Raw genomic sequence first — 24,993 nt, 5'->3', positions numbered from 1 at the left:
AATAATGTTGCGAGAAAGAGACAGGATAAAGAAAACGGGTGTTTAAGAGTTTTAATTAGGAAGTAATTCCAAGCAAAATCTGGACTGAGATTGTAGATCAGTAAAAAAAAATAATAATAATAATAACAAGCTTTCTACAGCGTTCTTCGCTTGAAAGTTCCAATCTCTGGTGATAAGGATGTCTTTTCACTTCTTAGTAAAGGGAGGGTACCTTTCATATGGGAGATTTATTTCCTATTTTCAGGGGGACAGAGGAGGATCTGAGTGGTCTTGCACTGGCTATCTCTCACATAGCTTCAATTCAAAATAGTCTGTGTGCCCTTGTGGTACATTTGGGGCAGCCTGCCCTTGGTCCCTATAACACCTTGATGAGTCAAGTCCAAAGTAGGTCAGACAAACCCTTCACCTGATAGATACTTTTATTCAGTTTAAGCATGAGGTCAACTTACCCCATGGGCTTCCAAGGAGAGAAAAAAAAAACAACCTAAAGGACGGAGTAGCATTTGTGTGTGCTTTAACCTAAAACTTAGCATACATTGTATGTAACTAAAGAACAGGAGTCAAGAATATTTTATGGGGCATTTGAACTTCATTGCTTACCTTCCACTCACAGGAATAGGCCATTTTCATTTTTAGGAATAGGCCATTTTCATTTTTAGCAAGTGCTGGAAAGTTTATCCAAATGGATAAGATTTTTTTAATGGACTTGTTTCAGATTAAACAAAAATTAAACTGGGATTATTAATAACTCAAATGTCATTAAGTCATGTTTTCTATACTCACAAGTCCCAAATAGTCTTTGGAATCATTTGACCTCAAAGAATTCTCTATTACATTGTGCTTTAAGCAAAAAATAATGCCGTTCTTCGAAGCAGTTTACTGTACTCTCTTGGCTCCTGGAGTTAGTAGCTACCCATTAATCTGCAGCCAACAGTGAAGTACCTTTTAATCCTGCCTAGACTTTATTTTGTGAGCGATAATATATATTTCCATATAGATAGTATGCTTCTGGAATCAAATCACAGCTAAATAAACAGTGGAAGTTGCTAAACTTCTTTTGTTTTCTCACAGAAGTCATACTTAAAAACCAATCAGAATAACAATTATTTTTGGCTTAATTAGAAAATCTTAATTAACAATAAAGACTTAACCTTAATATGTTGGCTTCCAAAAATATTTTTTTTTAAAAAAATTAACGCCATGTGAATAAATAAGACAAGCTCTTTAAACCTCAAGGCAGGATTACTGATGCAGGCAGACCGAGTTATTAAACACATTCTAAATTAAACGCCTCTATGAATTTTATACTGAAATATATTGTGATAGTTTTGCATGCCAAATGTGACATTTTGTATTTTAGATCCATCTTCTGTAGTAATTTTGGAAATGTCATACAAACAAAGATTTTGTCATTTACCAATGGAATTACTATGCATGGCCGCTTAGTCATTTCTTTGCTGGCTCTTGTGGTTGTTTCAAGTCAGCAAGCCATAAAAAATCTTTATCTCTCTGAAACACAGCAATTTGGAAGATAATCGAATGGTGACTAGGGGGCAGAAATGCCAGTCTGAGGAATTATACCACAATCTCTCTTGCATTTACAACCTTCCTCAAAGCGAGTGTCAGATGAGTAGGGACAGAAGACAGAAGATTCATCAAATCTCAAACCTGTCTCATTTGCATGGAGACAGTCCTGCCTCATTGTCTAGTGGGAACCCAGCCTGGCACTGTGCACACCATTCTTGAGGAATTCCCAATGCTTTATAGTCGAGAATTTTAGCCCTTCTATTTGAGCGTAGAATTCTCCTCAAAAGTATTTACCAAGACCTGTTGAAACTGTTTCTCTAGAGGGTCCCGGCAGGAGGAAAAGCCAACCAGGACAGCGAGCCAAGAACCGTTGATCTCATCATTTCACATTTTTGCATCCGAGAAAGAGTCAGTCATGAGAGTCTCACCTTCCAGCAAGGTCCTGCTGCTGCTGCCTTTGATTCGTGAGTTACGTCTGTGAGAGTACAGAGCTCGGCCGGCCTGTTTTCTTTCCAGACATCTCGATGTGCAATTAATGGTTGACTTGGCACTCTGCAGCGGGTACAAGAGGAGGGGAGATAAAAGGAAGAGAAATTGACAATGGGGATAATGAAAAGGTTTGCCTTTGGAACCACAACACAATTTGATGTTTTCCTCAAACATTGTGTCAGATTAACTGAGAATTAGATAAATACCACACAACTACCGTTGATTAAAGTTGGGGAGATGAGTAGCTTTTGAAATGTGATCTCTATAAAATTCAAGACTCCCTGTAGTCAATACTGATCTCCCAGTAATTAAAATGTGGCTCGTTTCAGAAATTACCGAAGATCAAATATTTGGTAAGACATTTTGCCACTTCATTTTCAGCCCCCCTCTCCTTCAATCTTATAAACTGATGAAGAAACTTGGAAATAGAGGAATCGTTCAAATAGCTGAATAGCTGATATGACATAAACTTTTTATTTTTGTAATGCAATGGCCAGAAATCAAGATCTATTTCTACTTTCAAAAATGTCCCCCAGGCTTTTTTTTTTCCTCCTGTTAACATTTACTGCCTTTATTTGAGGTTCTTTTTTATGACTCACTTATTTATTTATTCACTTTTTATTTATTTATTTATTTATTTATTTATTTATTTAATTTTGAGCTTCTAACATTTGCCTGCGTTCCCAAATTCATTTGAATTAAGAAGGATCTTGTATTTCATTTCTCCTAACTTAAGCTTAATTCCATCAGCAGAGCCATCTGTGACAATGACTGTACCCCCACCAGAGGAATGGCCTTTTTGGATCTCACAGCTGATTTAGTTTCTTGTGATAGAAATGATTTCCCTTAATTTGGTTAGAGCTCCATTGACACAAGGGTTCATTAGGACACCATTTGCTGGCAATTCAATTTCAAATTAAATACACTTTGTTGTAAATTTTATTACTTTTAAACTACTGTATCTATTGTCTTTAATGGCCCTATTATACAGTTATGAAGGTAAACAGATTTCATTAGTAAACATCAAACATGATGTGTTAACCACAGTGAGATGGTTTCCTCAGTTTCTTTCTTTGTTCTTTTGATAAGCATTGTAAGGCACTCATGAAATATCTTAAAAACTTAATCTAAATAATTAGATGTTGAATTCATGATTATCATCCTAAAGGTGGGGGGAAGGTCCTTAGTTACAATCCTAGTTCTTTGTAATTAAAGGTTTCCTAAGAATACCTCCCTTAGTTAAAAAGAAACACAATGCACATCAAAAGGTTAATACACAGTTTTAACTCCTTATCAGGTACGGAGAGGTAAGTCTAGAGATTGGTGTCCCCTTGGAGTGAGTAGTCAGACCCTAGACCAGGAACCAGACCAGACATGAGCTCATTTTGAATTAGGTCCTGTGGCATATTATTACTCTCTGTTTCCCCTCATATACAATACTTATTACTTTTGTGATTATAGAAATATATGCTTATGTTTGCACATTATGCAAAATTTAATTGTATAAAAAGCCCCACAATAGTCATCCATTAGTCCACGACCCTGATATAAACACTGATGAAATATTGAGGTCCGTTCCTCATAGCCAGGTAGCAAAATATACCTTTTTATTCTTTACAAAATAAGACTGATGATGTAAATACTATTTTGTAACCCATATTTACCACTTTGTACATTATAGGCATTTTCCATATGACTCGATTTTTTCCCCATGGCATAATCTCTTATTGTTGGATATTTAGGTTTGTTCCAACTCTCACTACTGTAAATGAGTCTGTAATTAACTCCCTTGCATATAATGTCCTGCAGACATCCCTGGCCATTTTCCTGGTCTGAAGTCCTAACACAGAAAAGTTGGGCGCTGGGAACATGCTACTCTATACCTCCGTGATACCACCTTGAGCACTGAATGACATCTCAGCAAAATACAATCTTGCCTGCTTGGCATGTTCCCTGAGGCACTGAATTGTCTTCACAGAGAGACAGGCCCCACTCCAGCTGATACCTTATTTTCTCTGCTAGTCAGATTAGAAATTAAGTAAAATTACAATGAGCAAACAGCATTGATATATGCAACAGGATTTCTCAACCTCTGCACTATTGACATTTTGAACCCCATAATCCTTTGTTGTAGAGGCTGGCTTGTGCATTGTAGAATGTTTAGCAAGATCCCTGGCCCCCGACCACCAGATGCCATTAACAGACCCTTCCCTAGTCCCAGTCATGATAATAATAATAAAAAAAATGTCTCCAGGGACGCCTGGGTGGCTCAGTCGGTTGAGCATCCAACTTCAGCTCAGGTCATGATCTCACAGTCCGGGAGTTCGAGCCCGGCGTCGGGCTCTGTGCTGACAGCTCAGAGCGTGGAGCCTGCTTCGGATTCTATGTCTCCCTCTCTCTCTGCCCCTCCCCTGCTCATGCTCTGTCTCTCTCTGTCTCAAAAATAAATAAAAACATTTTTTTTTAAAAGTCTCCAGACATCGCCAAATGTCTCTTGAGGCCAAAACTAATCCCTGTTGAGAACCCCTGATATACAGTATTAACTAACACTTATGGGATGCCTAGCATGTTCAAGGTACTCTTTTGAAATCATTATATCTATTATTTCATTTAACCCTTCAGATAATCCAATGAGGTGTTATTATTTCTACTTCACTGATGAACCGATGCTGGGGAATGTTGACCATCTTATTTGAGGTCACATGGTCATAAGGCATAAAAGCCTGAGATTCAAAGGGAGACCATCTACCTTGAGAGCCCCTCTGAACCCACACCCACCACTACTGCACTTCCTCTCCTGGCACAGAGAAACAGCAGGTGCCACAGCCTGATCTTGGAAGCTCCTACACTGGACGAAGAATTTAGATACTTCCTGAGAGGTAAGTAAGGCATGGTTCCAAGCTATACTTCCATTACTATGATGGCCCCATCCCCAACAGTCATATAGGAATGGAAGGGCACAGATAAATCTCAAGAGGAAGGGAGGTCATGTCTCCCACAAACCTGATCCTTAAGGTGAATCAAACTCGGGCTGCTTGGTACCTATAATTGCCCCATATTTAACCTAGAGTGAAACAAACAAAATAAAATAAAATGCATTCAATCCACCATGAAGGAACGTACTTGTCAAATGTTTTGTCAGTGTTTAAACACGACATAGGAATGTACTGACTGAGTCCTTCCCCTCCACATTTCAGGTCCTGCATGGAAGAAAAAAGAAATGAAATAAAATTGGTCAAAAAAACACTTGAAGCATTGTATGTAGAAGTTGGTTTTTCTAAGACCTGGATATGCTACTATAAGGGTTGAGGTTCCAGGAGACAAATGAGAACACCTTTTGCAGCCACTTTTACAGACTATGACTTTCCTAACTCTGCTTAGTTACTTTTGGCCAGGAAGGTGGAGAGAATTATAAAAACATTTTAGAAGGAGGAGAAATAATTGAGAGATGCAAAGCCAGCTTTTTTTAATGTTTATTTATTTTTGAGAGAGACAGTGCAAATGGGAGAAGGGCAGAGAGAGAGGGAGACACAGAATGTGAAGCAGGCTCCAGGTTCTGAGCCATCAGAACAGAGCCCGATGCAGGGAATGAACTCACGAACTGCAAGATCGTGAACTGAGCTGAAGTCAGACGCTTAACCAACTGAGCCACCCACGCGCCCTGCAAACCCAGCTTTCTTTGTCTCTGCTTCTCTCTCTCTCTCTCTCTCACACACACACACACACACACACACACACGTGCCTGCATACACACCACACAATGGTACGGTTTAACAAAATGTAAATGGACATATGGCTGAATGTGTAGGATGCTAGAGATGTTAATAATAATTGTTATGGTGTAATTTATCATCCAATCCAGAACACTTGGGTAGTCAATGAGGAAACAATTATTCTAGGACAAACAGGCATAACTCAGGATTGCGCCATGCAAAATATAACACGCAGCAACCCTTCTAAAAATACTGATCCAGATGTTCTGAAAGGGTATCATATGGACAAATATCAACATATTTAGTGAAAGTGAATGATGAGGAAATGAAAGAGAGAGAAAGATCTCAGAATGGAAGCTGCTGTCCTTTGTAACCTAACCTTGGAAATGACAGAGCAGCACTTCTGCTGCAGCCTATTGGCCACACAGATGAACCCTGATACAGTGCGGGATGGAACTATGAAAAGGTGCTAAGGGGAGGCCAGGATCCTGAGTCCACGACAATGATGAAATCCAAACAAGCAAATGTTGGCAGTTCCTTGATTAAGTCTCAAGGTTGGAATGCTTCTCTATGGCTCTCAGCTCTGTCCTCTAGATGCCTGGTTCCACTCTTTGGATCTTCCCTGCTTTTTTTTTAATGAAAGGTAACCCACGTTTGCAGCTACATAGTGTTCTCAACCTGTTTTCTGCCAATAGAATTTGGGAGTCCAAAGACATCTTTATTTTGTTCTCTCTCAGTCTCTTTCTTTTTTTAAAATGTTTATTTATTTTTGAGGGGGGGGGTGGCACACAAGCTGGAGAGGGGCACAGAGAAAGGAACAGAAGATCCAAAGCGGGCTCTGTACTGACAGCAGAGAGCCCGACGCAGGGCTCGAACTCACAAACCATGAGATCATGACCTGAGCTGAAGTCAGACACTTAACTGACTGAGCCACCCAGGTGCCCCTCTCTCGGTCTCTTTCAATCCAAGCAGGTGCTTTGTCTGCTTATCTAATTCCATTTAAAACTGTGTAGGTCTTCAGTGAATCTTAGTGGAGTCCACTTGGTTAGACAAAAACCAAACCCACAAATCTCTTCAAGAAGACCTTCCCTACCACACGTTTCCACTGAAAGGATGCCATGTCATATATTGTGATTCTAGTAAGTAAATCTTCTAGTAAGTAAATCTTCTCAAGTTTATCACATAGTAATTAGAAGGAGTTTCATAATAGCAATGCTAATGTGCATTTATTGAGCATTGATACTCATTGTACTAGGCCCTGTGCTTTGTTCAGCCTCTTATTCTACAGATATTTATTATGGTTTTGCTTTATGCCAGACACTGTGCTAGAAGCCAGAAATACAGTGGTATACAAATATATACATTATACTTGACATTATAAAACCATCTTTCTACTGGACATGATAAATAAAACAAACTTGAGAAATGAATAAAACAATGGCAAGTATGATAAGAATGGAAAATGCAGAGAAGAACCCAAAGAATAGTATAGAGAAGAATTTTAAGGGACAAGTTTGTGGGGGAAGGTTAGGAAAGATGGAAATTTTTTTTTAATGAGACTAGCAAAAAAATTGTTTAGGGGCGCCTGGGTGGCGCAGTCGGTTAAGCGTCCGACTTCAGCCAGGTCACGATCTCGCGGTCCGTGAGTTCGAGCCCCGCGTCAGGCTCCGGGCTGATGGCTCGGAGCCTGGAGCCTGTTTCCGATTCTGTGTCTCCCTCTCACTCTGCCCCTCCCCCGTTCATGCTCTGTCTCTCTCTGTCCCAAAAATAAATAAACATTGAAAAAAAAATTAAAAAAAAAATTGTTTAGCCATGCAAAGAGCAAAAGAAATTAATTGTTCCAGGCAGAAAGAACAGCTTGTACAAAGGTCCTAAGGTAGGACATAGTTTTATAGAAAGGAAAGGAAAGGAAAGGAAAGGAAAGGAAAGGAAAGGAAAGGAAAGGAAAGGAAAGAAGTTTGGCTGTGACCTAAGTATAGCCCCAGAGGAGAATACTGGGAACTTGGGTTAGAAATATAAATAGGAGCCAGACCTTGCTGAACATGCAGGTGATGTTAACCAATCTACATATTATATGCAACTAGGAAGCCATTAGAAGGTTTAAGTAAATATCTGACCTATGTATAACCAGTGATGAAATTTTGAAACTATTAAATGCGTGTCTATTTATTCCTCCCTCCAATAGATCACATTTCTCAGCAAAGTTCAGCTATGGTAACATTCAGCTTCAGATAATTGGAGAGGGGAAATGTCTTCTCAAGACGGAGAACATCAAAAAGAAGTCACAACCAGAAAGCAAGAGGCAGTGGGGACTCTTCCCCCCTTTTGCTCCACGTGGAGTGGGAACTGAAGAAGGAGGTAAAAATAAGGAAATCAAGCAGCCAAACGTGTACGTATGGTGGCTTCCTCCCACCTCATCCCCTCCTCTCCAAGGCAGAAATCCTGCAGGAACTGCAGAAGTGTGTGACAATTTGAGGAGAAACCAAGGAACCGAAGGGTCATGCCAGACTTTCAGTTAAAATTCTGAGAGACATGAACCCCATGTTCCAACATGGCGGGCGTAAGGCTAGTTTACCAGTTAACCACATTACGCAAAATGGGAATTTTGTTGTGGTTAATCACCAAGAAAGCCCAAGTTCAGGGTCGGTATCAGAAAAAGTCCCAGTAGAAATGCAGGCATTCTCAAAATGAGATGATGACAAATGTTTTATCACAGAGCTATGGATTTAGGAGTAGGCTGATTCTACCATCAGGCGTGAAGGGATGAGGACACACAGCCATCACCAGACACTGGAAGGAGAGTCGTATAAAGTCATCTCTCTTGAGTAGAACAGTGACCCTGGGTGGAGGGACAGAGCCAGCTCAATGCAGCCTTGACCTCACAAGGAGGAGGGAGGAACTATTATATGACTTCTCTCTTCTCTCCTTCTTAACCCTTAACAAGACTCCCCATTGATGGAAAGCAACCAGAAGCATAGGGTACAGGAGCCCTACAGGTGTGGCCTCACACTTTAGTCCTGTGTGACAGAAAACGTGGCAGATTCAGACTCGCAAGTTTACCAAGGAGCAAACGGTGTATGTAGAGCAACCTACAGGGCGAACCACTTGACTCAGCTATGAAGCCTTGCTGATGAACTGAATGAGGAAGATGAGGGGAAATGAAAAACGAAAAACCAATTTGAGATTTCTGGCCTAAGTAAATCAATGGTCTGTGGTGCCATTTACTGAGAAAGGAAAGGTGGGGCAGGCAATGCAAACACAGTTTTGAGGAACGAAATACAAGCTTCCAGGCTGCGCCTGTTAAATGTGCAGTGTTTTTGTGATACCCGCATGGCAACGGTAAGTAGGAGTGAACTACGTGAGTCTGACAGTAACAGAAGAGATCAGAGCTTCTGGTTCTCACCAGCAAGACGATGGAATTTAGGTGACGGGAATTAATGAAGCCACCTTGCGAGGCACTTCTAAGCACTTTTGTAGGCAGTACGTCGTTTGATTCTTGCAACAGCCCTATAATGCATGCACTCTGAGCACCATACTTATTTTGCAGATGGGTAAACTGAGGCTCAGAGACCTTGAGGTTCGGGTACCCGGTGGGGACTGGAGACAGCTCTCTGTGGTTCCAGAGCTCAGTCTTTTTTTCTTTTTTAAAGGTTTATTTATTTTTGAGAGAGAGTGCGAGTGGGGGAGGGGCAGAGAGAGAGGGAGACACAGAGTCCAAAGCAGGCTCCAGGCTGCACACTGGCAGCACAGAGCCCCACACGGGCTCCAACCCGGGAACCGTGAGATCATGACCTGAGCCCGAGTCAGTCGCTTAACTGACAGAGCCACCCAGGCGCCCCAACAAAGACCCATCTTAATCCACGTAATTGGCCCTGCACAGAGTCACATTGCCTTTTTAGACGCTACATGCACAGGGTGACAGTTTTTTCACTCACTTCACTCCATATAGTTTCTATTATTAGCCCATGATCAAATCAACATCCTTGTGCCAACAATTAAGGCTTGCATCGATGGATGTGTATGGTCCTTTGGAAAGGCGTGCAGAGAGCTAAACAGTAAAACCTTATTAAAACTTAGGAAATTTTCCTTTGCACCAACCATGTTCCAAAAAAGACCAAACAGGGCAAGCATAGTTTGAAAAGATGATGAATTCCCTCACGGAGCCAACTATTTTCAAATCCTCTCAAGGACTCCGGAAGCACGGACGATTTATTAACGGTGAGCTAATTAAAAGGTATCACTTCATTAAGGAAGACTTTACCCCCAACTTTATTATGTAACAATTATTTCTTGCCGCTTTAGTCATATACCTGCTTTTAGAGAAAAATAATTCTTGTGTGGGTGTGTGTGTGTGTGTGTGTGTAGAATTTGTTTCAAAATATTTTGCCACCCAGACTGTCCACCATATCCTATTAGTCTGAACAAGGGATGGTTTGTTATAATTGGGGATTACACAGGGAACAGTTTGGCAAGAATTACTAAAGAATAATAGGCAATAATGCCTTGGAAAACTTGGGGTGCCTGGGTGGCTCAGTCACGTAAGCGTCCGACTTCGGCTCAGGTCATGATCTCACAGTTTGTGAGTTCCAGCCCCGCGTCGGGCCCTGTGCTGACAGCTCAGAGCTTGGAGCCTGCTTCGGATTCTGTGTCTCCCTCTCTCTCTGCCCCTCCCCCGTTCATGCTCTGTCTCTCTCTGTCTCAAAAAAAATAAAACATTTTTAAAAATTTAAGAAAAATAATACCTTAGAAAACTTAAATAGCTTAATCTTGCCAGATGAAACTCATAATAACATTTAAGTACTTTAAACTCTGTATTATGTTTCTCAAATATCAGAGTGAAGAGTGAGGATACACTATGGTTAACAAAACAAACAAACAAACAAAAAACTCCCGGAAGCCTTTCTCCAAATACAGAGCATCCTTGAGGAGCTTGACACACTGTGATATGGACTATCTGCTCCATATTGGCTACAAGAATTACGCCTTTTTAACTTTTACATCTGCTACTTAAAAAGACAGAAAACATAAAACTCTCCAAAAAGAAACAAAATAAGAAAAAAAAAAAATCTGTGGTCATGTACAACATGTACAAATATAGAAGTGAAGGTCATGTACAACATTTGATCAAGAAACAATGAAAGTTGTCTTTGTCTTTCCATTCTTCACATCTTCTACTTAAAGCTCTTGGGAGTCAGATCCCAGACCCTTATAAGAATGGGTTTTCTAGGGGCGCCTGGGTGGCTCAGTCGGTTAAGCATCCGACTTCGGCTCAGGTCATGATCTCACGGTTTGCGAGTTCGAGCCCCGAGTCGGGCTCTGCGCTGACAGCTCGGAGCCTGGGGCCTGTTTTGGATTCTGTGTCTCCCTCTCTCTCTGCCCCTCCCCTGCTCACGCTCTGTCTCCATCTGTCTCAAAAATAAATAAAACATTTAAAAAAATAAAAAAAGAATGGGTTTTCTATTAATATGTAGGGGAATATAACAATTTTGGAGACATGAGTTGAGAAAGAAAGAACATTCAAATTTAAATTTCTAAGAAACATAAAATCAAATATGCAGGAAGTATTTGGTATGATCCAGAGTAAGGAAGATACTGAGAAGTAGCTGAGGAATAATGCATCACTTTACAAACTCGTGAAAACTTTCCTAACATACCAATTTCCTAAATTTATTTAATTTTCAAAGTATTTGTAATAACTGCCTTATTGAGATGTATTTTAGAGTCATGAGGGAAAAATGGTTCTGATGTTAAATATAAAATCATGCCTTTGAAAACTAAAATAATAAATAAAATCATGCCTTTGGCTTTTCAAGTAGAGGAAAGTGTCTACCAATGACCTAATACCGTGAAAACTGTTTCTACATGTACCCTGTCATTTAGAAGAAGCTATTTAAGATAACAAAATAATTGCAGTTGGTCAAAGCAAGTTCTATTTATGGAAGAATTACGGCTAACAAATTTAGACAAAATGGTAGAATATAAAGCCATCATCTTGCAATTCTTAATGAATTATTTCTGGCAAGGATTATCAATTGACATAAAGCCGTCAAAAGTGACTGGTTGATGAAGAAGTGAATACTGTTTGATACCCAAGTAATCACACAGACTTTTTAATTTCAAAGGGAAAATCACAGATGAGTCACGATACCATCACCATAAACCAACAACCAATTTTAGCATCAAAAATGAAGCAATCAATGACCAGATATTATTCATCTCTAGATATATCAAAATACGGACTTCACCGTATTGTCTCTGATGTACTCCAGTCAAAGATATTCATCTTGCACTCGACCAGCACTTTCAGAACAGCTTCCATAGTATTGGAATATCTGTCAGCTCAGAGCCTGGAGCCTGCTTCCGATTCTGTGTCTCCCTCTCTCTCTGCCCCTCCCCTGCTTGCACTCTGTCTCTCTCTCTCTCAGAAATAAATAAACATAGGGGCGCCTGGGTGGCGCAGTCGGTTAAGCGTCCGACTTCAGCCAGGTCACGATCTCGCGGCCCGTGAGTTCGAGCCCCGCGTCGGGCTCTGGGCTGATGGCTCAGAGCCTGGAGCCTGTTTCCGATTCTGTGTCTCCCTCTCTCTCTGCCCCTCGCCCGTTCATGCTCTGTCTCTCTCTGTCCCAAAAATAAATAAACGTTGAAAAAAAAAAAAAAAGAAAGAAATAAACATAAATGTTTATATATATATGTGTGTATATATGCATATATATGTACACATATATATGCATATATACACACATATATTTATATATGTGTATTTAAAGCATCATCCCCCAAATAATCCCATCATCTGCATAAATCTCCAAAATTTTGTTGGAAATTGTGGCAGTACAGTAAGAATTGGGACTCGACAAAAACTTGTCACTAAAAAATCACATCTTTTTAAAAAATTTTTTAATGTTTATTCATTTTTGAGAGAGAGACAGAGTGCGAGTGGGGAGGGGCAGAGAGAGAGGGAGACACAGAATCCGAAGCAGGCTCCGGGCTCGGAGCCGTCAGCACAGAGCCTGACCCGGGGCTTGAACCAGTGGACCACGAGATCATGACCTGAGCCAAAGTGGGACACTTAACTGACTGAGCGACCCCAAATTAATAGTTAAAATAATTTGTTTTTATCCGAGTACAGTTGACACACAATGTGACATTACTTTCGGGTGCACAGGTTTCGACTCCACAAGTTTATATGCTCTGCTATGCTCATCGCCATATGTCACCATACAATGCTATTCCTTCATATTCACAGAATCTCAAAGCCAATGATGTAAATTTCAGCCACTAATTACCTTAGGGACACTGGAGTTAGGAAGTAGCAGCAATAGGAAAAAAAAAAAGTGACAAAAAAATCTCCAGGTGGTTTTTCCACTATAAAAAATTATATTTTCTAAAATGAAGCCACTTAATATAAATGGGGGAAAGAAAACATTCTGAGGAGCTTTCTTTAACAGTTATACAATTTTTCCACCAGTATTAAATTTATGTGGGCATTTTCAAACATACGGATTATTTGGGGCACTCTATCTGTCTCCCCTTTTGCACGGATGTCATTCACCTTCTTAAGGCCTTCTTAATATTTTACATTACTTTCACCAACAGTTATCGAATGCTTGATGTTCCCTGGGAAAGAGCAGGCCGACAGTCCAACATGGGGGGTCTTATCACAGAACAAGGAGAATCACTGAGAAGCTTCAAGTACAGAGAGTTTTCTGTAAGGTGAACACAAGAATAAAAAACAGATTCCTCAAAAGCATACATGGAGATAATTTATAAGTTATTTTATAGAACCAGGTAAAATCTTTATGTTTTTCAATTTAGTTATTTAAATTCAGGTTAGTTAACATACAATGAATTACTAGTGTCAGGAGTAGAGCCCAGTGATTCATCACTTACATACAACACCCAGTCGTCATCCTGAAAAGTGGCCTCCGTAAGGCCCATCCCCCATTTAGCCCATCCCCCCTCACCTACCCTCCAGCAACCATCTGTTTGTTCTCTGACTGACTTATTTCGCTGTGACATAATACACTCCATCCACGTTGTTGCAAATGGTGAGATTTCATTATTTTTGATTGCCAAATAGTATTCCATTGTGATTGGCTATTGTTTTTATTTTATTTTGATGTTTATTCATTTTGAGAGAGACAGAGACCGAGTGCGAATAAGGGAGGGACAGAGAGAGAAAAGGAGACACAGAATCCGAAGCAGGCTCCAGGTTCTGAGCTGTCAGCACAGAGCCGGACGCGGGGCTTGAACTCACGAACTGCGAGATCATGACCTGAGATGAAGTCCGTCACTCAACCGACTGAGCCACCCAGGCGCCCTGGATTGGCTATTGTTGATAGTGCTGCTATAAACATTGGGATGCATGTGCTCCTTCAAATCAGCATTTTTGTATCCTTTGGATAAATACCTTGTAGTGCAATTGCTGGGTCATAGGGTAGATCTATTTTTAGCTTTTTTAGGAATCTCCATACTGTTTTCCAGAGTGGCTGCACCAGTTTGCATTCCCACCAACAGTGCAGGATTTCTCATCCTCGCCAACATCTGTTGTTTCCTCAATTGTTAATTTTCGGCATGTTGACAGGTCTGAGGTGGCATCTCATTATCGTTTTGATTTGTATTTCTCTGATGATGAGTGAGCACCTTTTCATGTACCTGTTGGTCATCTGGATGTCTTCTTCCGAAAACATCTTTTCATGTCTTCTGCCCATTTCTTCACTGGATTATTTGTTTCTTGGGTGTTGAGTTTGTTAAGTTCTTTATAGATTTTGGATACCAACCCTTTATCCGATATGTCATTTGCAAATATCTTCTCCCATTCCACAGGTTATCTTTTAGTTTTCTTGATTTTTTTTCCTTCACTATGCAGAAGCTTTTTATCTTGATGAGGTCTCAATAGTTCATTTTTTGTTTTTACTTCCCTTGCTTCTGAAGACATATCTAGAAAGAAGTTGCTGCAGCTGAGGTCAAAGAGGTTGTGCCCTGTTTTCTCCTCTAGGACTTTGATGGTCTCCTGTCTCACATTTAGGTCTCTCATCCATTTTGAATTTATTTTTGTGTGTGGTGTAAGAAAGTGGTCAGGTTCATTCTTTTGCAGGTTTTTTATAGAAACAGATAAAATCTTTACTTTTTTTAAGCTTATTTATTTATTTTGAGAGAGAGAGCACAAACAAGGGAGGGGCAGAGAGAAAGGGAGAGAGAGAGAGAATCCCAAGCAGGCTCTGCACTGTCAGCACAGAGTCTGACACAGGGCTCAAGGACACAAACCGTGAGATCATGACCTGAGCCAAAACCAAGAGTCAGATGGTTAACTGACTGAGCCACCCAGGTGCCCAAGCCAGGTTAAATCTTAATAGGACCCTCTGGTATTTGTACCAAATAAACCAGACTCACTTGAAATAATGGTGAGACATTTTACACATACACAGACACACGCACACACACACGTATGTTCTGCTCTTTCAATGCCTTAATTTCGCATAAAATGACATTTACATTTTAGAAGCTAAACAAGTATTCTTTAATTTTAAGTTAGGGTGCCTAAATGGCACAACCAGTTAAACATCAGGCTCTTGACTTTGGCTTAGCTCAAGATCTCACAGTCATGGGATCAAGCCCTACAACAAACCCCACATCGTGCCCGGGTCTCCACACTGAGCACGGAGACTGCTTGGGATTTTCTCTCTCTCTTCCTCTCTCTTTGCCCCTCCACCACTGTGCACACACACTCCCTCTTTTTCTCGCTCTCTCAAAATAAGATTTTTTTCAAAAAATATTAAGTTAACATATATTTCTAAGTTCCTATCAAGTAGAGGCTATAAGAAAAAGCCCTTGTCCATAAGAAAACTGCGATTAAGTTTGCAATAAAATACATTTGAATAATGGTACAACGTACTGTAAGATCAAAAACAGATATAATGGGAAATTCCTAATGAATAAAGATACTGAATGATTTATATACGATTTCACAGCTAATGTTTTTGTTACACATAATAGTTGTGACAACATGGTATGATGTGAATTACTGACACTGATACCCTGAGAGTTTCAATGACTTGTCTAAGACCACATATGACGTAAGACTTGGAGGCTATTTGAACCCATTACTCTTTGACTCCAAAACACAAGTTTGTCCACCATCCCATGATGCCTCCCTCAAAATATAATTAACTGGACAGGGACACCTGTGAGAAACTAGTTAAGGCTTTTGACCAAGGAAGTAAAATGATCAGTTATACCTTAAGCACTAATTCTGGAATGGATAGGAGCAAAGAGAGAAGAGAAGCCAGGAGAACAGCTAAGCTTTTGTTAAAGTGCCTTACGTACTTTAGTAAGAAGCCTTTTGCTAATCTTTGCACAACTGTTCAGCAAGGAATGAAAGCGTTATATTTAAAAAGATGTATTTATGCCGAATTGTGATGTTTTCTTTTAATCGCTTGGGGAGGGGAAGTAACTGGAAAAAAACAGATATTTACATATCTCTATCTTAGTTAAGAGTTTTAGGAAAACAGTATCTTCTGCAATTTCAGTAATTTCGGTAATTTCAGGCGAGTCCAAACAGCATGGGTCTTAGAACAGAATTCACATTTTTTTTCCTTCCTCCACAGCCTGTCCCACCCTTTCTCATTCTTGACAATCTTGCATTTCTAGTCCCCACCCTTCATCAAACAGTCCTTCAAAAATTATATATTCATGCAAAAATTATGGTATCTCAAATCATTCAAAATTTTTACGAGTAGCTATGATCACAATACATGCTAAAAGAAGAGGTAAAATGACAGTTTTAGGGAGAAGGGAGAAAAAGAACGTAAGGAATAAAACCATTCCACACAAGAAGGGGCGCCTGGGTGGCGCAGTCGGTTAAGCGTCCGACTTCAGCCAGGTCACGATCTCGCGGTCCGTGAGTTCGAGCCCCGCGTCGGGCTCTGGGCTGACGGCTCGGAGCCTGGAGCCTGTTTCCGATTCTGTGTCTCCCTCTCTCTCTGCTCCTCCCCTCTCGTGCTCTGTCTCTATCTTTCTCAAAAATAAACATTAAAATAATAATAATAAAAAAAAACCACACAAATCAAAAAAACCATTCCCCACAAGGAAAGCTGAAAAACTATTTTAGTCCATAGATTGGACCATAGATTGGAAATAAATATCTCTAAAAAATTACAAGAGGTGGATTAGTGTTCTTAAAATATGAATATTTCCCAGCTGCCCACAGGAGCCTTTAGGTTCAGGGAGCCGAGGCCAACCCCGCCCACTCCTAGGCTGGGACATCTGATCCAGGACTGAGCCAATCAACATGATCTCAGATCGGAGCCCACTGAGGGTTCAGAGATCGAACACAAAGCCTACAATGTCCAATCAGACGGAAGTACAGGGCATTTGAAACATTGAGTAAAGAAAAAAAAAAAACCTCGCATACGAATGTTAGCAGACTAAAGGCAATCTTTTTATTTCTTCATTCAATGACAACGGCAGTGTCTGTCCATTGTTTGACAATGAGTGCTAAATTATGTTGGAATATGACCTGGAGGCAAATAAACAGATTAAAACAGGCTCGGAGAATTATAAAAGGTCCTGGGTGGCTCAACTCTTTGATTTCTCTTGACCCAACTGCAGTGAGGTGATCACTAGAGAGGACATCCACCCTGTAAGGAGAGAGACCCATGCTCTGTGCAACCAGAATGCCTCAGTTCTATAGCCCTGGCCATATTTGATTTCTCCTTTATTTTTTGCTCCACCTTGGATTCCATAATACTTAATTTTAAGGTTTTACCCTTCATTTCAGAAAAATAAAATATATTCCAAGATTTGCTATGTATTTTGGATTACACACACACACACACACACGCACACACACACATGCATACACAAAATGGACAAACTACCTTTAGTTTCTGCTCCTTAATATATTTCTCCAGGCCATGAAGTGAGGTCTTCTTCAAGTGGATGAGATTATGGATAACCCCACATAAACTTACATCACGATGTTGTTTCTTTATCAATTCTCATATTTCTCTATTTTTTTAATGTTTATTTACTTTTGAGAGAGACAGAGAGGCAGACTGCGAGTGGGGAAGGGGAAGAGAGAGAGGGAGACACAGAATCCGAAGCAGGCTCCAGGCTCTGAGCTGTCAGCACAGAGCCTAACGCGGGGCTCAAACCCACAAACCGAGAGATCATGGCCTGAGCCGAAGTCAGATGCTGAACCGACTGAGCCACCCAGGCATCCCAATTCTCACATTTCTTTAAACTCTACATGCCTGAGTATGTATATTTGAATAATCTAAACTGAAAGCATTAAACAAATTAACATGAGGGGCACCTGGGTGGCTCAGTGGGTTCAGCGTCTGACTTTGGCTCAGGCCATGATCTCATGGTTTGTGGGTTTGAGCCCTGCATTGGGTTCTGTGCTGTCAGCTTGGATACTTAAGCCCGCTTCAGATTCTGTGTGTGTGTATCTCTTTCTGCCTCTCCCATGCTCATGCTCTGTCTCTCTCTCTCAGAAAATAAACAGAAATAAATAAGTAAATAAATAAATAAACAAATTAACATGCAAAATGCACAATGTATTCCTTTGATTCCAATTCTCTATGTGATAATTCCATTTGATCTAGAGCAATAGAGTTACAGAAAATGGGATGTCTATATTTGTTTTTCCAGGAATAATTAATTCAACTTTATTAATCATCCACTGGGGACACTGAGTACATTTAAAACAAAAATTCACATTCTCCTCCCATTAATCTTGGTTTGTTAAGCTGTCAGAGATCTCACTTGATAGAGATTTGGGTTGAGCAGATGTTCTATTCTTCTCCGTCTCAATACGAATTTGTTGCATCACTTACTTTTTGCTAACAACTAGCTATTAGTTCTATTTCTTCATAGAGTGGGCACCATACCTAGGTCAACTAGGTTCAAATTCCAGTCCACTCTTATGATTTATGTGACCAAGTTCCTGAATATCTCTGAGCCTTAGTTTCCTCACCTGTAAAGTGTGAATGGTAACATTTATCTGCCTTATAATATGAGCAATAAATCAGTTAAGATATATAAAATACTCAGAATAGGTCGTAACACTTTGTAAATAAAAAAAATCTATGTCTAATTTAATTATTCATCATTACTATATTGTCTGTAACACTTGGTAATATTGGGTGCTCTGTAAATGTATATTTACATATAAATACACATGAATACATATATACTTATATTTAAAAGATTACGTATATGTATGAGATATATATGTGGGTATATGTGTATGTATAGGTATATATATATTATATGTAATATACATATATATATTTGTGTGTGTGTGTGTGTGTGTAGGCTCTTCTGTTGTTGTTACTTGATTTATTTTCCTTGTTTTCACATGGTAAGATGAGTAGAGGGTTATGAATGAATGAATAAAGTCTTTCCCACTAATCACAATGCCTACTGAACATAATATCATGTTATCCACTTGTGCTTTCTGGGCTAATCCTAACTAAGGAACAATTACGTTCAGAATCTGGCAGGGTCTTCAGTTTGGAAAATAAACCATTGAAGGAAAAGATCTTAATAAAGGCTTTTGATGGATCTCCAGTTTTAAAAAAGAAGAAGAAGAAGAAGAAGAAGAAGAAGAAGAAGAAGAAGAAGAAGAATTTGCCTGGCTTTATAAAATTTATATTCACCAATGCAACAATTCTTTCCAGAGCTCATTGCCAAGGTCCCAGCCATTTATCCAGAGTAGCTGAGATATCTTCCTTCCTGAAGCTAATCTTTATCACATGCCTACAATGACCCAGGCACTCTATTAAGAGTTCATCCAAATTATCTCACGTATTATTTTATGTTTTAATATAAGCCTCACACCAACTTATGAGGTGGGTTCTATTATTATTTCCATTTTACAGAATAAAAACAAAAAACTGAGGCACAGAAAAGCCAATTGGCCAACGTCACCCAATATGAAACCGTATACTTGGAGTTCAAACTCGCCTGTCCCCGACTCCGACCTCAAGCTTGTGATCTCATCTACATGGCATGCTTCCAATTTCCTATTCCATGTCTTGCAACTAGAGAACTCCACCTAAGAAAGTTGGGTGAGACCAGAATCTAGACCATAAATAAAGTATAATATAATATAATATAATATAATATAATATAATATAATACAGGAATAATAACTTACTTTCATGTAACACTTTAAATTATTCAAAAATACTTTCAGATACTGTATCAAATTTACCTTTCACAACATTATGAAGTAAGAAGGGCAAGTGTCATTCCTATTGTTTTACAGACAAGAACACTGGGCTACGGAGAGGTCAAGCAAGACCTTAAGACTCACATAGTGAGTGCTCATGTGCTTAAGTCTTATGTGCTTAAGACTCACTTAAGACTCACATAGTGGAGCACAATGGAATCCCTGCTACATTGTTGTTACATTTTGTAACTTGATAAAAATTTTTTTCTCTTGTTTTTATCACATGGTGGAGAGCCCGTTGGGGCTGGTTTCTCGTTTTGAAAACAACAGGCAAAATGTCTTCAGTTGTTTTACCTAAAGATATTATGACTGATTCCCACATGCTTTCTTATTTTTCTGGTTAATCCACATCTTTCTTTAATCCAGAAATACGAGGGCAGCCTCCCAAAGACATGCCATTCCCTTCCAGGAGCCAAGCCTGGGATACCTCCCATCATTGCCTCAGGTATGACACGGCAGATGGATAAAAACAGAACAACAATATCATCCGAGAAAACAGACCACACAAGAACTGAGGTCCACAATGCATCTGTAAACGTGTTTCATAAAAAAAAAAAAACTTAACTCCTCATTAAAACCACAAAGTCAATCATTAAGGTGTTCTGATTACTCTGTTTCACAAACGCATCAAGTTATAAAACGAAGCAAAATTTAAAGAGCCATGAAAAGTACCTTATCTCATCAAGTCAGCTGCGACTGTGTTATTGCTGACATATCCTTGACTTTTCTCTCTACTCTGACAATTCCCTGCACTTTCTTTACCTACGTTGCCCCCAGCTGTTGATCTGACCTAGACCGTCCAAACCCTCTGGCAAACTCTAAAATCAGCAAAACTTCCTCCTGCTGCCTAAACTACATTAATGATGGACCTGTGAGATTTTCTCCTGTCTGCTCAACCCTCACCATATAACTATTCTGGAAAAAAAAAAGTCTCAAAACTATTTTTCTCCAATGCTTTCTTTATTCATTACCTCTTCTGCAAAGGAAACACAAAATAAAAATAGAAAACAATTATTATGTCCCTATCATCTTCACCCCTCATCACTGCTTTCCTAAATATTTTTCCAGTCTTAAATGATTTCCTTCTGATCAAAGAAAAGTATCCTTAATAAATAATAAATAAGCCAACGGCAGGCTCTGGCATGTCACAGCCTGTTCCTGGTTTAGTATGTCATAACCTCGGTTGAACTGACACCCTATCTTGCTACTTTTTTGAGCTTTGATCATGTGCCAGACAATTTACTAGATGCTGAGATACTAAATAGGAAAGGCAAAGTTCCCCTTTTAGGAGCATATCATTTATGGGAATCTAATCTATAAGCAAACCAATAAGGAATTGCTAGGGTGGAGATTTCACCAAAGCTCATTAGAACTGAAGGAAAACACCACCTGGTTTTCCTGGGGACAGTCAACAAGGCAAGTATCAGGAAAAAAAAGAACAACATGTCAACGGCAAAGAAGCTTAATCCTGAAACTATAAAAGATTTGATCATTGCCAGAGTACGGAGGGCTAAGAGCAGAAAAATAGAAGGGCAAGTTAGAAAAATGGACAAGAATCAGAGAGCAAGACATTGAATACACTTCAGTATAATTTTTGAGTTTTACCTTTCATTCTTTCAAAACTATTGAAGGTCTCTTATGTGCTAAGCATTATAGATGAACAGGAAACAATCACAGGTTTCAAAGAGGGGAAATCTAATCAGATTGTCATTTCAGAAAGTATCTCTGGCAGCAGAGTGGAGGGCTGATCACAACACAGGGAGACCAGTAAAGAAGGTATAGCCACAGCGAGGGGTCAGGTGCCGTAGCTTTAGGGATGTGGCAATGGGGCCAGAGAAGAGGAACGAGGTTAGAGAAATGCTTGGGCGGTGAACGAACAGGACCAGGTGGTTGATTTGATTAACGAAAAGGTAAGAACTGAGGATGATTTCCAGTTTCCTAGTTGGGAAAACCACATAGAGGACAGTGTGGTTTTCAATACGACAGCAGGAGCATCTGATGATTGAAAGCAGTTTAATATACAACACTGGAGGGCGGGATGGAGATCTGAGTTGGAGATACAAGTTGAGTCTTCACTGAAAAGCTGAAGCTGATGGGCACAGATGAGATGACCCACAGGAAATGTGTAGTGTGTGAAAGGAACTCGTTGGAAGAATTCTAGAAAAACAGCATGCTGAAGATACACTGAGAAGGAGGACTTTTCTGAGGTGTAAAACCAGGCAATAATGCAGTTTCAAAAAAAACCAGTTCAAATGTTTTGAGTGCAGATAGGTCAAAATAAAATACAAATTGAAAAGTGGTTGCCTTGATAATTGGAAGTCACAGAAACAGTCATCGGAAATTAAATATCAGTAAGTTGAGAAAAGACTAGAAGGCAAAAGAAATGGAGAAAGCAAGGGGAAGTTATTTCTAGTTTGGGGGAGAAGAGAATAAATATTGATGGCCCTAGGGGGAAGAAAGGATGAATGGTCAAGGAAGAGTCGTGGAGGCCAGTGCCTTATCCATTAGCTTACTGGGACTTTCCTGTTTGTTTTTAAACCGAGGAGGATTTGAACTAATAGTATGATAAAGAGAAAAATCAAAGGAAAAGAAGAGTTGAAAGATACAAGAGAGACTTTGCTTCCATTTGAGACATAAAAAGTCTCAGGAGAATGTCTCTCCCTTCCTAAAAAATAAAAAATAAAAAATAAAGCAGCACAATCTACAAAACAATAGGGTTTTTTTTTTCTGAGCCTATTTGAGAGCTGAAGTCACAAAGAAACATAATCCAGTGAAATCCAGAAAAATTATGATTCTCTCCTGGAAGAAAAGAGTCCCATATCTGCTTTTATCCTCACAGAGCAGGGATAGGAGGAGGAAGCTACCATCGACATGGGAAGGAAAACAACTATTTCCCTAATTTTACAAAGCCAGGAGTGAGCTGGCATGAAGATTTAGAAGACCTTGGAGCTTCAAACAAACAAACAAAATCTACATCCACTCACCAACTCTTTTCCATGAGTCCCCACTGAGTAGTCACAAGAGAGATAAGCCACAGGACAGGAAAGCTGAGACACCCTATGCCCCAAACATAAGACACAAAAGCTACGGAATACCCAGAATGAGAGGAGTCAACAACTATTCGAGAACCTTCATTGAGTGGTCCGAGAAGGGACGGACATGCTTAGAGAGACCACCTCCCCCACGTTGCAAGTACAGAGGCTCTTGACAGACAGATGAGGGCAGGAAAACCGAGACAAAAACTCCAGCATTCAGATCCGAAACCCCACTTAAAGGAAGGCTCTGGTTTTATTATCAGATAATTTGAGCACTGTGGTGAGCTAAATCTACCAAATGTTGAAATTATCAGATGGGGACCTGTATAATAAGGATAAAAGAAATAAGTTAATGGGTCCTGTTAAAAAAAAGATGAACAGCGTTCATGAGCAGATGATGAAAACTACAAAGAATTTAAATGTCAAGTGGACACTTAAAAAAATAAATAAGATAGCAATGATCAAAAACCCTTTCAGTGGACTCAGCAGTCTGAATGGGGCTGAGGGGGAAAATCAGTAAAACTAAAGACAAGTTAATATAAATGCAAACTAAAATGCAAGGAGGAAAAAAAGTTAAAGTAAGTCAACTCCAAGATCTATGAAATAGTTATCTTATGGCCTAACACACAAAGAGTCCCAGAAAAACAAGAGAGAAAGAATGGAGCAGAAGAAATATTTGAAGAGGTAATGGCTGAGACTTTTACATAATTAATAAAAGACCAAAACCACAGAGCCAAGAAATTCAGCAAACTTCATTCAGTAAATATACAAAAAAAAAAAAAAAAAAAAAAAAATCTAAAAACCATCAGAATCAAAACAATAGAAATCAAATAAAGAGAAAAATCTTGAACATACCCAGGTGAAAAGACATGTAGTTAATTCTTGATACTTAGGGTCATTATGTTCAAGAAAGTCACTGCAAACACTGAATTAGTAAATACTGAACTATTGTTCCTAGGGGACATGCAGGGTTGGGTGCCTACGAACCTCTGGCCACATTTCATCAATAGAGACACAACCTGTTTCATATATTCATTGCCAACATTCATATAAAACAAGCCTGTCTCATTATGCAACCCTCCTTCACCACATAACCTTTCCTCATGTAAAATGTCGCTGGTATTTCTAAAATTCTTCCACAGCCTCCTGATGTATAGAGCCTGCCTTGTCTGCTAGTTTAACATTTTTCATACTGTATCACCTTTTGAAACGCAAGAGTAGGGGAGCACTTCCTGAGATAGGTTTAACATTTTCTTGAACCTCGGAAACATGACCACAAATGCATCTGGCTTTCAGTCGCAGAAAAATACTGCCCATTATGCTTTTAAAATTAGTGGTCGTCCCACGAATCCACAAATTTAGTCACTTTTCCATCTTTTCCATAGCTTCACTACATAGTAGATGAGTCACTTTAGCACTCTCTGGAGCAGACTCATGCAGCGTAGGTGAATTTCCTCTTCCTTTTTCTGGATGTACTGTATTTCTGATTCATTAATATTCAACTCACAGCCAATGGCGCACAACTCACACCTGAATGAAGCTTATCTAATATATGTATTTTTTCCATAAGGCACATCCTTGCGCTTAGGAACACTGGACAGACTTAACTACATGTGGGGACCACTTGAAACAGTGAAATCACCAAAAGTAAGGGAAAGAAATACAAAAAAAATGAGGCATTAAATAGACCCCAAAAGAACCCATGTTTAAATATGAGAGCTAAAGAAGGAAGTAGCGTGTTGCCTCATTCAATCACACCTGCAACTTGCACATTAGACAGCTCAAACATTTTTACCACGCTGCACGTGTTCATGAATCGCAGCAAAAGTGCCACAATGATTGATTTGGAAGTCACCAACAAATTTTAGCAAGCAAGTGAATTTGCAAATCAGGAATCTATGAATAATGACAATCAACTGGATCTCATGTAAGGAAACAACAGTAAGAATGAAAGCCAATTTCACAAATGAGACAACAGAGGCCAGAAGAC

At 39.5% G+C, this 24,993-nt stretch overlaps 1 pseudogene; it reads left to right on the top strand.

Annotated features, from left to right (window-relative positions):
• LOC115514868 overlaps positions 1 to 24,993 on the top strand; it is a 52,857-nt pseudogene that overhangs the window by 915 nt on the left and 26,949 nt on the right.

This window comes from Lynx canadensis, chromosome B2, assembly GCF_007474595.2.
Source record: "Lynx canadensis isolate LIC74 chromosome B2, mLynCan4.pri.v2, whole genome shotgun sequence".
Taxonomy (NCBI): Eukaryota; Metazoa; Chordata; class Mammalia; order Carnivora; family Felidae; genus Lynx; species Lynx canadensis.
The sequence above is the reverse complement of the archived record's forward strand: the minus strand, read 5'-3'. Positions and strand labels throughout refer to the sequence as shown.